The following is a 16,928-nucleotide window of genomic DNA, read 5'->3' on the forward strand; positions in this document are numbered from 1 at the left end:
TGCCCCAAGCTGAGAGCAATGGTACCGTTGCAGTTCGTGTTACGCATTCATGACTTAGCTGGTGGTACTGAATACAATCGCAGACATTCTGAAGATGACGAACTTATCTATGAGAGAAATCTACGCGCTAAAAATCATAGCACTTGCAACTAGATATCTACAAAATAACAAACTAAAAGAAAGCCTGGATACGTGCTCGTGATGTAGAAAAATTTGAAATTGTGCATTTGAAGAAACGTAAAAGCGTGGTGTACCTCGAATGCAGAATTAAGGTGTGTGTAATGTAATACAAATGTTTCAAGGAGTAAGAACTTCAATGTATTAAGCATAGCGTGGCGCGCACATCAGCAGCACCAAACTGGGTCTGTTATGTGACTTACGAATTTTTCACTAAGACTAAACATTAACACTACAATTATATTCCAAGGTTTTACATATTTATTTTTTAGAAAAAAAAAACATTGCTGAAAAGCTGTTGCTTCTACGAACGCACATCGAAATATATTGTGAATGAAAGCACACGTGACACTGGTGTAATATTCCACAACATTTATTATATATTTCACAGACCGGTTTTCGGCTGTTACGCTATCATCAGATACAAAGATAAATATGTAGTACAGTGTAATATTTGTAGGTTCAAAGGTTTTAAACTAGTGTGTTACGGAGTATCTCCGTTTCCAAAGGTGAAACATGTTCATGTTAGATTTAGAAATTGTGTCAGTAGAAAGGGGTTGTGAGATTATTTAACTAATATAAAATATGTAACACATTAACTAATGAACTGTTGTGCACTTAAAAATATGTTTTAAAGTTCCTGGATTTAGGTTTTCTGGATACATTCAATGAGAATTCTCCTAAATATGGGATTGTGTACCATTTATCGCGTTCTTGAGGTGACGGTTCGAGAACTGGGCAAGGAAAAAAGCACGCCTTGTATTTCTGCTTTTTGTGCATGATGCTATCCACTAACGTTGGGGGAAGGGTGGGGGGAGTAGCCATTGTCTGATGCAGTTTGTTTGATTTTGTTAATTCCATTTGGAAGTTGTCTTCACTGATGAGGATGGATATTAGGCTATGTATCATTGAATGAAAGGCAGTGTTCAAATCTTCAAATGTGTGTGAAATCTTATGGAACGTACTACTTAACCTAAATTATCCTAAGGACAAACACACACACACACACCCAAGCCCGAGAGAGGTCTCAAACCTCCGCCGGGACCAGCCGCACAGTCCATGATTGCAGCGCCCAGACCGCTCGACTAATCCCGAGCGGCGAAAGGTAGAGTGAATATGAATTACTGGGTGTTGAGAATTGGCAAGTATTACAGTACCTTCCCCCCCCCCCCCCCATGAACCATGGACCTTGCCGTTGGTGGGGAGGCTTGCGTGCCTCAGCGATACAGATGGCCGTACCGTAGGTGCAACCACAACGGAGGGGTATCTGTTGAGAGGCCAGACAAACGTGTGGTTCCTGAAGAGGGGCAGCAGCCTTTTCAGTAGTTGCAGGGGCAACAGTCTGGATGATTGACTGATCTGGCCTTGCAACATTAACCAAAACGGCGTTGCTGTGCTGGTACTGCGAACGGCTGAAAGCAAGGGGAAACTACAGCCGTAATTTTTCCCGAGGACATGCAGCTTTACTGTATGATTAAATGATGATGGCATCCTCTTGGGTAAAATATTCCGGAGGTAAAATAGTCCCCCATTCGGATCTCCGGACGGGGACTACTCAGGAGGATGTCGTTATCAGGAGAAAGAAAACTGGCGTTCTACGGATCGGAGCGTGGAATGTCAGATCCCTTAATCGGGCAGGTAGGTTAGAAAATTTAAAAAGGGAAATGGATAGGTTAAAGTTAGATATAGTGGGAATTAGTGAAGTTCGGTGGCAGGAGGAACAAGACTTCTGGTCAGGTGATTACAGGGTTATAAACACAAAATCAAATAGGGGTAATGCAGGAGTAGGTTTAATAATGAATAGGAAAATAGGAATGCGGGTAAGCTACTACAAACAGCATAGTGAACGCATTATTGTGGCCAAGATAGATACTAAGCCCACACCTACTACAGTAGTACAAGTTTATATGCCAACTAGCTCTGCAGATGACGAAGAAATTGAAGAAATGTACGATGAAATAAAAGAAATTATTCAGATAGTGAAGGGAGACGAAAATTTAATAGTAATGGGTGACTGGAATTCGAGTGTAGGAAAAGGGAGAGAAGGAAACATAGTAGGTGAATATGGATTGGGGCTAAGAAATGAAAGAGGAAGCCGCCTAGTAGAATTTTGTACAGAGCACAACTTAGTCATAGGTAACACTTGGTTTAAGAATCATGAAAGAAGGTTGTATACGTGGAAGAACCCTGGAGATACTAAAAGGTATCAGATAGATTATATAATGGTAAGACAGAGATTTAGGAACCAGGTTTTAAGTTGTAAGACATTTCCAGGGGCAGATGTGGACTCTGACCACAATCTATTGGTTATGACCTGTAGATTAAAACTGAAGAAACTGCAAAAATGTGGGAAATTAAGGAGATGGGACCTGGATAAACTGAAAGAACCAGAGGTTGTACAGAGTTTCAGGGAGAGCATAAGGGAACAATTGACAGGAATAGGGGAAAGAAATACAGTAGAAGAAGAATGGGTAGCTCTGAGGGATGAAGTAGTGAAGGCAGCAGAGGATAAAGTAGGTAAAAAGACGAGGGCTGCTAGAAATCCTTGGGTAACAGAAGAAATATTGAATTTAATTGATGAAAGGAGAAAATATAAAAATGCAGTAAATGAAGCAGGCAAAAAGGAATACAAACGTCTCAAAAATGAGATCGAGAGGAAGTGCAAAATGGCTAAACAGGGATGGCTAGAGGATAAATGTAAGGATGTAGAGGCTTATCTCACTAGGGGTAAGATAGATACTGCCTACAGGAAAATTAAAGAGACCTTTGGAGAGAAGAGAACCACGTGTATGAATATCAAGAGCTCAGATGGCAACCCAGTTCTAAGCAAAGAAGGGAAGGCAGAAAGGTGGAAGGAGTATATAGAAGGTTTATACAAGGGTGATGTACTTGAGGACAATATTATGGAAATGGAAGAGGATGTAGATGAAGACGAAATGGGTGATACGATATTGCGTGAAGAGTTTGACAGAGCACTGAAAGACCTGAGTCGGAACAAGGCCCCCGGAGTAGACAACATTCCATTAGAACTACTGACGGCCTTGGGAGAGCCAGTCATGACAAAACTCTACCAGCTGGTGAGCAAGATGTATGAGACAGGCGAAATACCCTCAGACTTCAAGAAGAATATAATAATTCCAATCCCAAAGAAAGCAGGTGCTGACAGATGTGAAAATTACCGAACTATCAGTTTAATAAGTCACAGCTGCAAAATACTAACGCGAATTCTTTACAGACGAATGGAAAAACTGGTAGATGCGGACCTCGGGGAGGATCAGTTTGGATTCCGTCGAAATGTTGGAACACGTGAGGCAATACTGACCTTACGACTTATCTTAGAAGAAAGATTAAGAAAAGGCAAACCTACGTTTCTAGCATTTGTAGACTTAGAGAAAGCTTTTGACAATGTTGACTGGAATACTCTTTTTCAAATTCTAAAGGTGGCAGGGGTAAAATACAGGGAGCGAAAGGCTATTTACAATTTGTACAGAAACCAGATGGCAGTCATAAGAGTCGAGGGGCATGAAAGGGAAGCAGTGGTTGGGAAAGGAGTGAGACAGGGTTGTAGCCTCTCCCCGATGTTATTCAATCTGTATATTGAGCAAGCAGTAAAGGAAACAAAAGAAAAATTTGGAGTAGGTATTAAAATTCATGGAGACGAAGTAAAAACTTTGAGGTTCGCCGATGACATTGTAATTCTGTCAGAGACGGCAAAGGACTTGGAAGAGCAGTTGAACGGAATGGACAGTGTCTTGAAAGGAGGATATAAGATGAACATCAACAAAAGCAAAACGAGGATAATGGAATGTAGTCAAATTAAATCGGGTGATGCTGAGGGAATTAGATTAGGAAATGAGACACTTAAAGTAGTAAACGAGTTTTGCTATTTAGGAAGTAAAATAACTGATGATGGTCGAAGTAGAGAGGATATAAAATGTAGACTGGCAATGGCAAGGAAAGCGTTTCTGAAGAAGAGAAATTTGTTAACATCGAATATAGATTTAAGTGTCAGGAAGTCATTTCTGAAAATATTTGTTTGGAGTGTAGCCATGTATGGAAGTGAAACATGGACGATAACTAGTTTGGACAAGAAGAGAATAGAAGCTTTCGAAATGTGGTGCTACAGAAGAATACTGAAGATAAGGTGGATAGATCACGTAACTAATGAGGAGGTATTGAATAGGACTGGGGAGAAGAGAAGTTTGTGGCACAACTTGACTAGAAGAAGGGATCGGTTGGTAGGACATGTTTTGAGGCATCAAGGGATCACAAATTTAGCATTGGAGGGCAGTGTGGAGGGTAAAAATCGTAGAGGGAGACCGAGAGATGAGTACACTAAGCAGATTCAGAAGGATGTAGGTTGTAGTAGGTACTGGGAGATGAAGAAGCTTGCACAGGATAGAGTAGCATGGAGAGCTGCATCAAACCAGTCTCAGGACTGAAGACCACAACAACAACAACAACAACACAGTACCTTTCCTATAAATCTTGGAAGTATGAACATGATCACTATGGTTAGATCGAAATATTTTATGCAGTTACCCCCGAACTCCGCTGTGAATTCTATACCGTTGTGTTTAGAAGTTAGTTGCTTAAGGAATTTCTGAAGTTATCTCGTAGTACTCGTCCATAAATACATCATCAACATATCTAAAGTAGTATCCAGCCTTGGAAGAGAGTGGATTTTTCCAAAAAACTGTTTTTCGATATTTTCCTTATAGATTCCAACAATGAATGGACTGAGCGGGTGTCCCATAACTATATCAGCCAGTTGTTTGTATAACCTGTCATTGAAAATGAAATAATTTTGTGTTATGCAAGTTTATGTAGCTAATTTTATCTCACATGTAAGAACTAGGTTAACTCCTAATTCATCTATTAAGTCTGTGAGAATGTGTAGGCTTTCCTGAACAGTAACACTGGTGAACAAGTTGCTGACATTAAAGGAAACTAGCTTGGCACTAGGGGGACTTCGCATGTCTTAATTTGTTCATAAAATCAACTGAATTAGAAAAGGAAATTACTTTAGCAGATCATCTGCTTGAAGAAGACCATCGTTACAAAGTGCAGCATGATGTATTACATCATATCCATAAATGAAGGAAGATGGACTATACTGAAATATTAGGAATTAATAAACGTCCATCTGCCCAAGCTTAGTACTCAATGACCAGACACGGTTCTCTTTTTCGCCACTTATAACTGCAGTTACTACTCATAATTATACTACATCCAGATCATTCTGTAAATTACCCTTCTTACTCATTTGCGCCACTTTTTCGTTTTTCATTTACTATATTTCTCTTGTTCTGTTAAAAAATGTCAATTTTTGTTATCATAGTTGTTTCACTTATATGCTTAATCTCACTAGTATGTTCTATCTGTCTATAATTTAGGACCCGTTAAAGACAAGACTATTTTCTTCAGATTCCCCCTTTGGAATATCACCAAAGTTTAAAAAAATGTCATGCTGAAATCCTTGGATAATGCAAGAGCTACTGAATCTAACTCGGGAAATGAAAAAAAAGAAGTGTAAAAATGCAACAAATGAAGCAGGGGAAAGGGTTTACAGACGTTCGAAAAAATGTAACTGAGAGTAAATGCAAAATATCAGAACGGGAATACCTAGACGAAAAATGCAAGGATGTAGAGGTATGAATTTCAATAGGAAAGAGTGACGCCACCTATTGTAAAATGAAAGAAACCTTTGGTGAAAAGAAAAACAGCCATGTGAAAACGAAGAGCTCAGATGTGAAGCCAGTACTAAGCGAAGGAGGGAGTGGTGAAATGTGCAAGGAATATGTAGAGGTTCTACACAAGAGAAAGAAACTTGAGGGCAGTACTATGGAAAAGAAAAGAAAGCAGATGAAGATGAGATGGGAAGAACGATACTGCGAGAAGACTTTGACAGAGCAGTGGAAGATTTGAGTAGAAATAAGACACCTGGGGTAGACGGCATTCTGTCTAGGAGAGACAGCCATGAGTAAAGTGTAAGACATATGAGATAGGCGAAATATCCTCACAATTAAAAAATATTGTAATAATTCAAATTCCAAATAAAATAGTGGTGACAGACGTGAATATTACCAATGTATTAGTTTGATATGTCATAGTTGCAAGGTACTGGCACGAATGGAGAATGGATAAACTGGTAGACGCCGAACTCGGAGAAGTCCAGTTTGTATTTCGGAGAAATGTGGAAACTGATCCGACGGTTTGCGTTAGAAGGTAAGTTAGAGAAATGTTGGCTGTAATACACTCTTTCAAATTCTGTTGGTAAGAAGGATAAAATACAGAGGGTGGAACGTTTTCTACAATCTGAATAGGAATCAGATTGTAATTGTAAGAGTCGAACGACATGAAAGCGAAGCAGTAGTCGACAACAGGGTGAGACAGTGTTGTAACCTTGTAAGACGTATTCCGTTTATTGGTATCTACCACGGCCAAGTTCTCTCTAAAACCAGTTATGTTGATATGTCCACCGCAATCAGACCAATGTTTATGCTGTATTCTACACCCAAGGAATGTGCTCCTAAAGACTAAAAGTGAGACCGTGTGCCTACTGGTACATGCCCTTTAAAAATAATCGCTCTTGCCATTAAAACACTTCACACTCAGTTAGCTCTAATAGATATGAAAAGGTTTCGATAGGAGACACTTGCTTGATAGAACTAAAAGTTTTATTTTCTCTGGTACAAGGCACGGTACACGTTCCTAACGTTTCTGCACACGCGTTAATTTCTATTGCAGCTTCTTATTACTTTTTTGAGGTAACAATGCGTTTACTGATCTCTGCTAACGTCTCGTTTCTAATGTTGATGAGTCATCAATCCTGTCCATGAACACTGCAACAGTTAATGGATTTGTCGAACTTCTCACGGCACGCGTCCATGTATAGTCCAACGTCTGACATGCAGCGACGACTCCCCGTAACGGTTGGCACAAACCGAACTTCTCGATGTGTGTGGGTTACCCTGGTGGCAGTGCTGCTGCGCTAGGCCGCTACGTGTGAGGTACATTCTGGGTGACAATTATTGAACTACATGAAATAAAATCGTCATAACTTCTGAACGGTCTGCTTTACGACGTTCAAACTGCTCGGTTGGCCATGGGGCATAATGAGAATTAATATGCGCTGTATAATTTGGTCTAGCGACGAAGCCGATTTTCATTTGGATGGGCTTGTCAATAAGCAAAATGGACTCATTTGGGGGAACTGAGAATCCGCATTTCGGGACCGAGAAGTCTCTTCACCCTCAACCACGTGACTGTGTGGTGTGCAATGTCCAGTCACGAAACAATCGGTGCGGTATTCCTTGATGGCACGGTGACTACTGAACGGTGAGTGATGGTTTTGGAAGATGATTTCATCCCCATTATCCAAAATCGCCCTGATTTCGACAAGATGTGGTTCATGCAAGACGGAGCTCGACCCCATCGAAGCAGGAGAGTGTTTGATGTCCCGGAGGAGCACTTTGGGGACCGCATCCTGGCTCTGGGATACCCAGAGGCCACTGCTATGGGCCTCGATTGGCCGCCGTAAGATCCAAATATGAACACATGCGATCCCTTTTTGTGGGGCTGTATTAAAAACAAGGTGTACAACAATAACCGAAAACCCATTGCTGAGCTGAAAACAGCCATTCAGGAGCTTATAGACAGCATCGATGTCCCGAAACTTCGGTGGGTCATGCAGACAATCGAACCTAAATCCGAATATCTTTAGTCATATTTAGTTGTTTGTTGTTATTTCACGTTTTTTAATATAGTTCAATAATTGCCACCCTGTATGTTGATATTCAAATAGTAGCTGTATCTGTAACCTTACAGCCTCTGCCAGATATTATTCGACCTGCATAATGAACAACCAGAAAAGGAAACAGAGGAGAAATCTGGAAAGGCATATGAAGTAGAGATCTTGCGGTTTGGCGACGACATTGTAATTTTGTAAAAGGAAGCAAAGGACATGGAACAAGCAGTGAAACTGAATGGAATGCCTTACAAGAAGGGATAAGGTGAACATAAAAAGAAGCAAAACAAGGGTAATGGAACGTAGTCAATCAAATACAGCCGATGTTGAGGGAAATTGTTTGAAAAATGAGAAACTAAAAGTAGTAGATGAGTTTTTTTATTTGGGGAAAAAAAGTAACTGATGATGGGCAAAGTAGAGAGGACATAAAATGTAGAGGAATTTTTAAAATCTCATACAAATATAAGTGCTTGTCTGAAGGTTTTTGTCTGGAGAGTAGTCTCGTACGGAAGCGAAACGCGGTCGATAAGCAGTTCAGACGAGAAGAGAGTATAAGCTTTTGAAATGTGATGCTATAGAATAATGCTGGAGATTTGATGGGTAGATCGACTAACAAATGAGAAGGTATTGAATCGAATCGTGGAGAAAAGCAATTTGGGGCACAGCTTGACTATAAGAAGGAACCGGGCGACAGGACACATTCTGTGGCATGGAAGAATAGTAAATTTGGCATAGGGAGGTTATTGTTTTAAAGAGGGAGAAGGTATGAATACAGTAAGCAAGTTTAAATGCATGCAGGCTGCAGTAGTTGTTCGGAGATGAGGCTTGCACAGGATAGAGTAGCTTGAAGAGCTGCATCAACTAGTTTCTAGACATGGGCGATGAATCTGGTGTTGTGGCCTTGAGTTGCCTATCAGTCGATTGATCTATTCATTTTCAGAATAGTTTTCACCCTCAGGATAAAATATATGTATATAGAAAGTTAGTCATTTCGTCCTGTTTTACAGTTCTCCAAATTTTAATTTAGTTAAAACAGATTACTGTTTTACTAATACTGACAAGTAGAGTGAGTATGTATGTTTCATACATCAGTTGCCTTGGAGATGAATGAAGATTAAACACATGACATCTGAAAATAAAAACGGAAGAATTTCGTCCCCAAAAATATCCCAGTGCGTGAAAACTCGCAAATTTGCTTCATATCATAACTCCAAATTCAGTTTTGCGCTGCTTCCAAATCATAATTTGTTGAAACAGTGACACAACAATCCGATTAAGTGCACTGAAAAACTTAAAATATTGCGATAGCATTACTTTCTTTTGTTGTTATTGTTGTTGTGGTCTTCAGTCGAAAGACTGGTTGGACGCACCTCTCCATGCTACCCTATTCTGTGCAAGCTTCTTCATCTCCGAGTAACTACTGCAGCCTACATCCCTCTGAATCTACTCATTGTATTCATCTTTTCGTCTTCCTCTACGATTTTTAACCCCCATGCTTCCCTCCAGTACTAAATTGGTGATCCCTTGATGCCTCAGAATATGTCCTACCAACCGATCCCTTCTTTTAGTCATGTTGTACCACAAATTTCTCTTCTCCCCAATTTTTTTCAGTGCCTTCTCTTTAGTTACGTGATCTACGCATCTAATCTTCACATTCTTCTGTAGCACAACATCTTAAAAGTTTATTTCTGTACTTGTCTAAACTGTTTATCGCCAATGTTTCACTTCCATACATGGCTACACTCCATACGAATGCTTTCAGACACGATTTCCTAACACTTAAATCTACACTCGATGTTAACAATTTTCTTCTTGAGAAACGCTTTTCCTGCTATCGCCAGTCTACATTTTATATCCTCCCTACTTCGACCATCATCAGTTTTTTTGCTTCCCAAACAGCAAAACTCATCTACAACTTTAAGTGTCTCATTTCCTAATGTAATTCCCTCCACGTTACCTGATTTAATTCGACTACATTCCATTATCATCGTTTTGATTTTGTTGATGTTCATCTTATATCCTCCTCTCAAGACCTTGTCCATTCCGTTCCACTATTCTTCCAAGTCGTTTGTTGTCTCTGACAGAATTACAATGTCATCGGTAAACCTCGAGGTTTTTATTTCTTCTCTCTGGACTTAATTCCCATTCCACGTATTTCTTTTGTTTCCTTTACTGCTTGCGCAGTGTACGTACTGAATTACACCGAGGATAGGCTACAACCCTGTCTCACTCCTTTCCCAACCACTGCTTCCCTTTTGTCTTCCTGGACTGTACGAATTCAAAAATGATTCAAATGGCTCTGAGCACTATGGGACTCAACTGCTGTAGTTATCAGTCCCCTAGAACTTAAAACTACTTAAATCTAACTAACCTAAGGACATCACACAAATCCATGCCCGAGGCAGGATTCGAACCTGCGACCGTAGCCCTCGCACGGTTCCAGACTGCGCGCCTAGAACCGCGAGACCACCGCGGCCTGTACGAATCGTAAATAGCCTTTCTCTCCCTGTATTTGACCCCTGCCACCCTTAGAATTTGAGAGAGAGAGTATTGCAGTCAACATTGTCAAAAGCTTTCTCTAAGTCTACAAATGCTATAAACATGGGTTTGCCTTTCTTTAACCTAGCTTCTAAAATAAGTCGTAGGGTCAGTATTGCTTCGCGTGTTCTAACATTCTGATGGAATCCAAACTGATCTCCCCTGGGGTCGGCTTCTACCAATTTTTCCATTCGTCTGTAAAGAACTCGTGTTAGTATTTTGCAACCGTGACTTATTAAACTTATAGTTCGGTAATTTTCACACCTGTCAGCAGCTGCTTCCTTTTGAATCGGGATTATTGTATTCTTCTTGAAGTTGAGGGTACTTCGCCTGTCTCATACATCTTGCTCACCGGATGGAGGAGTTTGGCCGTGGCTGGCTATCCCAAGGAAATCAGCAGTTCTAACGGAATGTTGCCTACTCCCGGGGCCTTTTTTCTATTTAGGTCTTTCAGTGCTTTGTCAGATTCTTCACGCAGTATCATATCTCCCCTCTCTCCTTCATCTATGTCCTCTTCCATTTGCATAATATTGCTCTCAAGTGCACCTCCTTTGTACAGACCCTCTATATACTCCTACCACCTTTCGGCTTTATACAGAGTGTTACAAAAAGGTACGGCCAAACTTTCAGGAAACATTCCTCACACACAAATAAAGAAAAGATGTTATGTGGACATGTGTCCGGAAACGCTTAATTTCCGTGTTAGAGCTCATTTTAGTTTCGTCAGTATGTAGTGTACTTCCTCCATTCACCGCCAGTTGGCCCAATTGAAGGAAGGTAATGTTGACTTCGGTGCTTGTGTTGACATGCGACTCATTGCTCTACAGTACTAGCATCAAGCACATCAGTACGTAGCATCAACAGGTTAGTGTTCAACACGAACGTGGTTTTGCAGTCAGTGCAATGTTTACAAATGCGGAGTTGGCAGATGCCCATTTGATGTATGGATTAGCAGGGGCAATAGCCGTGGCGCGGTACGTTTGTATCGAGAGAGATTTCCAGAACGAAGGTGTCCCGACGCGAGGACGTTCGAAGGAATTGATCTGCGTCTTAGGGAGCATGGAACAACATTCCAGCCTATGACTCGCGACTGGATAAGACCTAGAACTACGAGGACACCTGCAATGGACGAAGCAATTCTTCGTACAGTTGACGATAACCCTAATGTCAGCGTCAGAAAAGTTGCTGCTGTACAAGGTCACGTTGACCACGTTACTGTATGGAGAGTGCTACGGGAGAGCCAGTTGTTTCCGTACCATGTACAGCGTGTGCAGGCACTATCAGTAGCTGATTGGCCTCCACGGGTACACTTCTGCGAATGGTTCATCCAACAATGTGTCAATCCCAATTTCAGTGCAAATGTTCTCTTTACGGATGATGCTTCATTACAACAGATTTTCTGTGAACGTCTGGGCAGGCATTGTTGCTGATGTCTTGATTGGGCCCCATGTTCTTCCACCTACGCTCAATGGAGCACGTTATCATGATTTCATAGGGGATACTCTACCTGTGCTGCTAGAACATGTGCCTTTACAAGTACGACACAACATGTGGTTCATGCACGATGGAGCTCCTGCACATTTTAGTCGAAGTGTTCGTATGCTTCTCAACAACAGATTTGGTGACCCACGGATTGGTAGAGGCTGACCAATTCCATGGCCACCACGCTCTCCTGAGCTGAACCCTCTTTGCTTTCATTTATGGGGGTATTTGAAAGCTCTTGTCTACGCAACCCCGGTACCAAATGTAGAGACTCTTCGTGGTCGTATTGTGGACGGCTGTGATACAATACGCCATTCTCCAGGGCTGCATCAGCGCATCAGGGATTCCCTGCGACGGAGGGTGGATGCATGTATCCTCGCTAACGGAGGACATTTTGAACATTTCCTGTAACAAAGTGTTTGAAGTCACGCTGGTACGCTCTGTAGCTGTGTGTTTCCATTCCATGATTAATGTGATTTGAAGAGAAGTAATAAAATGAGCTCTAACATGGAAAGTAAGCGTTTCCGGACACATGCCCACATAACATATTTTCTTTCTTTGTGTGTGAGGAATGTTTCCTGAAAGTTTAGTTGTACCTTTTTGTAACACCCTGTGTAGATGGTTCTTTTTTCTCCAAAGGTCTCTTAAATTTTTCTGTAAGCGGCATGTATCTTACCCTTAGTGATATATGCTTCTACATCTTCACATTTGTCCTCTAGCCATTGCCGCTTAGACGTTTTGCACTTCATGTGATCTTATTTTTGAGACGTTTGTATTCCTTTTCGCCTGCTTCATTTACTGCATTTTTGTATTTTCTCATTTCATCAATTACATTTAGTATCTCTTGTGTTACCCAAGGATTTCTATTAGTTCTCGTCGTTTTACCTGCTTGACCCTTTGCTGCCTTCACTATTTCATCCCTGAAAGCTACCCGTTCTTCTTCTAATGTAGTCCTTTCCCCTGTTCCTGTCAATCGTTCCTTAATGCTCTCTCTGAAATTCTCTACTATTTTTACAGTTTATCCGCCTCCAATCTCCTTAAATTCCTACCTTCCTACAGTTTCTTCAATTTTAATCTACGCTTAATGATCAATAAATTGTGGTCGGAGTCCATATTTGCCCCTGGACATGTAATACAATTTAAGACCTGGTTCCTAAATGTCGTTCTTACCATTATATAATAAATTTGAAGCCTTCCGTATCTCCGGGTCTCTTCCACGTATACAAACTCTTTTCTTTTGCTCTAACAAACAACATTTACGACATCAAGGCTGTGCTACTTGTCGCAACCAAGCTAAATGTCGTTGCATCTATCTTTTCAAAGCTTTAAGCCAAGTTCAGTCCAGATACCGGATACAAATTATCAAGCCGTCTGCGACTAGCGTGTACAAAATGTACTGCAGTTTGAACTGGATCTGTCTGTTCTGGCGCCGTAACGGTGTTCGTAATCTGCAGAGCGGTTCTGGGCAGAACGTACACCACTCGATAGTCACTTGAATTTTTGGACGCTCTGTACGTTGTCAACGAAAATTGTGTTCTGCGCATACAGATTCACCCTTCGCAGACACTGTGATTCTGTAAAATATTTGAGAGTAGCATTGTGCAGAGGTATGAGATGGAGTGACATGAGATGTAGGTAAAGCAAACGACCAGCTGTGGTTCATTGATAGGTTAGTGCTGCCCCGGATCTACGATATATCCGAACCGGGAAAAAACTTGTTTGGTCCCCCCTCGGATACACCGAGAAGATAACATGTAATCTTTTTTACCCTTTACTCCCGGTGGTTTGAATCAATGGTGATCATTCTCACACCCATGCTACCACACAAACTAACAGCGATTGGCATTCACCCGTTCGGGTATATTCGGCTTAGCTCGTATAGTCCCGTTCCCTTGTGTCTGCGGGGAAAGTATTTTTTATTTCTAGATTCCCCTGGTAGAGATATCACGTACAGAACGCACGCATTCAAAAATCAACTTATGATTCGTTTAGAAATGAATTTAGAATGTGTTTAAAAATGTCCAAAAACAAACTGGGATGCGTTTCAAAATCGTATAGACCAACGTCCGCTGAATGCTAAGCGCTTTGTGAAAAAAGTTTTTTTGTTTAAAGGACATGAATTTTGAGCCCCCTGGAACTGCCGCCCGGGGCAGATATCCTAGTTTACCCCGCACTCCTCCTCCCCCCCTCCTTCCCCCCTAGCCACCAACCTCTAGATCCCAGCCTGGGATAGTGGAAAACTGCAATTTGTGTATGAAAGAGACTGCACACAAGCCACTTGTACGGTCGACTGGTAAATTGAGCCAGCAGTAAAGTCTTTTTAACAGCGGCGCAAATGCAGCGTGGAATGTTGCACCGAATTCCCCCTTCAAACGGAGAAAACGAATTACCGCCCGATAGTACCCCTTATCAGTGCGTCGCCCTGTTTTGTTTCGGCTACCCTTGCGTTGTGCCACAATACCGCGACGTGGGGGCTGCAGTGTGAATCGTGACCACCGACATGTACGTGCAGAGAAACAAAAAGTCCTTGAGTTTATTTTTTTCGAGATGATATTTTATACTAGATGGCTGCTCTTCGTGTAATAAAGCTGTTTGGATGTTTTCATTGTCTTGGTTCGGCAGCCTTGGTTGCACCGTATACAGCATGTGGCTGCGGTGGGAGACTGTGTGAGGCAAGCGGCGGCTTTTACATGTTCCTCAGGGACGCCCGGCGACAACGCAGAGGTCTCGCACGCGTCGTGAGTCACGTCTGGCCTTGCAACGCATCGGGAGGCCGTGGAGGTCAAGCGTGGGTGTGGATCACCTTGACCCTGTGGCGCTTAGCGTTCACTGCAGTGGACAGCTGTTCTTTGGCACAGCATGAGGATGCAGAGCGTAGTTGAACAGCTTAGTTGATGAGTAACTCACAACAGTGCTGTAGTACTTGTGGTGTTGAACATAGCAGAGCAATGGCAGCAATAAACAAAGTAAACATTGCATTTACACTGTAGCGCCAAAGAAACTGGTATAGGCAAGCGTATACAAATACAGAGATACGTAAACAGGCAGAATACGGCGTTGCGGTCGGCAACGCCTATATAAGATAAAAAGCGTCTGGTGCAGTTGTTAGATAGGTTACTGCTGTTACAATGGCAGGTTATCAAGATTTAAATGAGTTTAAACGTAGTATTATAGTTGGTGCACGAGAGATGGGACACAGAATCTCCCAGGTAGCGACGAATTGGAAATTTTCTCTTCCGACCATCTAAGAGTGTACCGTGAATATCAAGAATACGGTAAAACGTCAAATCTCAGAAATCACTGCACGAATGGCACTAACGACGACTGAAGAGAATCGTTCAGCTTGACAGAATTGCATTCCTTCCCCAAATTGCTGCAGATTTCACTGCTGAGCCATCAACAAATGTCAGCTTGCGAACCATTCAACGAAACATCATCGACATGGGCTTTCGGAGCTGAAGGCCCACGCGTGTGCCCTTGATGACTGCACGACACAAAGCCTTATGCCTTCCCGTCAACACCACCATTGGACTGTTGATGACTGGAAACATGTTGCCTGGTCGGATGAGTCTCGTTTCAAATTGCATCGAGCGGATGGACGTGTTCTGGTATGGAGACAACCTCATGAGTCCATAGACCCTGGATGTCAGCAGGGGACTGTTCAAACTGGAGCAGTCCTTGTAATTGTGTGGAGCGTGAGCAGTTGGAGTGATATGGGACCCCTGAAATTCTGGCAGGTGACACGTACGTAAGCATCCTGTCTGATCACCTGCATCCATTCATGTCCATTGTGCATTCCGACGGAATTGGGCAATTCCAATAGGACAATGCGACACCCCACTCGTCCAGAATTGCTACAGAGTTTCTGCAGGAACACTAATCTGAGTTTAAACACTTCCGCTGGCCACCAATACCCACAGACATGAACATTATAGAGTGCATCTGGGATGCCTTGCAACGTGCTGTTCAGAAGAGATCTCCATCCTTCGTACTCGTACGTCTGGAGCAGTTGTTAGATCGGTTACTGCTGCTACAATGGGAGATTATTAAGATTTAAGTCTGTTTGAACGTGGTGTTATAGTCGGCGCACGAGCGATGGGACACAGCATCTCCGAGGTAGCGATGAAGTGGGGATCTTCCCGTACGACCATTTGACAGATGCACCGTGAATATCAGGAATCCGGTAAAACTTCAGAATTCCGAAATTGCTGCGGCTGGAAAGAGATCCTGCAAGAACGGGACCAATGACGGCTGAAGAGAAACGTTCAACGTGACAGAAGTGCAATCATTCCGCAAACTGGTGCAGATTTCAGTGCCGGACCATCAACAAGCGTCAGAGTGCGAATCATTCAATGAAACATCATCGGTAGGGGCTTTCGGAGCCGAAGGCCCACTCATGTACCTTTGGTGACTCCACGACACAAAGCTTTACGCCTCCCCTGGGCCCGTTAACACCACTATTAGAGTGTTGACGACTGGAAAGATGTTGCCTGGTCGGACGAGTCTTGTTTCAAATTGTATCGAGCGGATTGACGTGCACGGGTATGGAGACAACCTCGTGGATCCATGAACCCTGCATGTCAGCACGGGTCAGTTCAAGCTGGTAGAGACTCCATAATAGTGTGCCCGTGTACTGCTGGAGTGATATGGGACCACAGATACGTCTAGATACGATTCTGACAGGTGACACTTACGTAAACAACCTGTCTGTTCACCTGCATCCATTCATGTCCACTGCTCGGGGTAGCTGCACTGTCTAAGGGCGTCTTGTCACGGTTCGCGCTGCTCCCCCCATTGGAAGTTCGAGTCCTCCCTTGGGCAGGGGCGTGCATGTTGTTCTTAGCGTAAGTTAGTTCAATTTAGATTAAATGGTGCCTAAGTCTAGGGACTGATGACCCCAGCAGTTTGGTCCCATAGAAGCTTACCATAAATTTACATTCATGTCCATAGTACATTACAGCGCTCTTGGACAATTCCAGCA

The 16,928-nt window shown here is 42.4% G+C and overlaps 1 protein-coding gene across 1 annotated transcript in view; it reads right to left on the bottom strand.

The window, feature by feature from the left end:
• Positions 1-16,928, bottom strand: part of LOC126335043 (kielin/chordin-like protein) — a 148,969-nt gene that overhangs the window by 84,631 nt on the left and 47,410 nt on the right. The window lies entirely within an intron of this gene.

This window comes from Schistocerca gregaria, chromosome 2, assembly GCF_023897955.1.
Source record: "Schistocerca gregaria isolate iqSchGreg1 chromosome 2, iqSchGreg1.2, whole genome shotgun sequence".
NCBI lineage: Eukaryota > Metazoa > Arthropoda > Insecta > Orthoptera > Acrididae > Schistocerca > Schistocerca gregaria.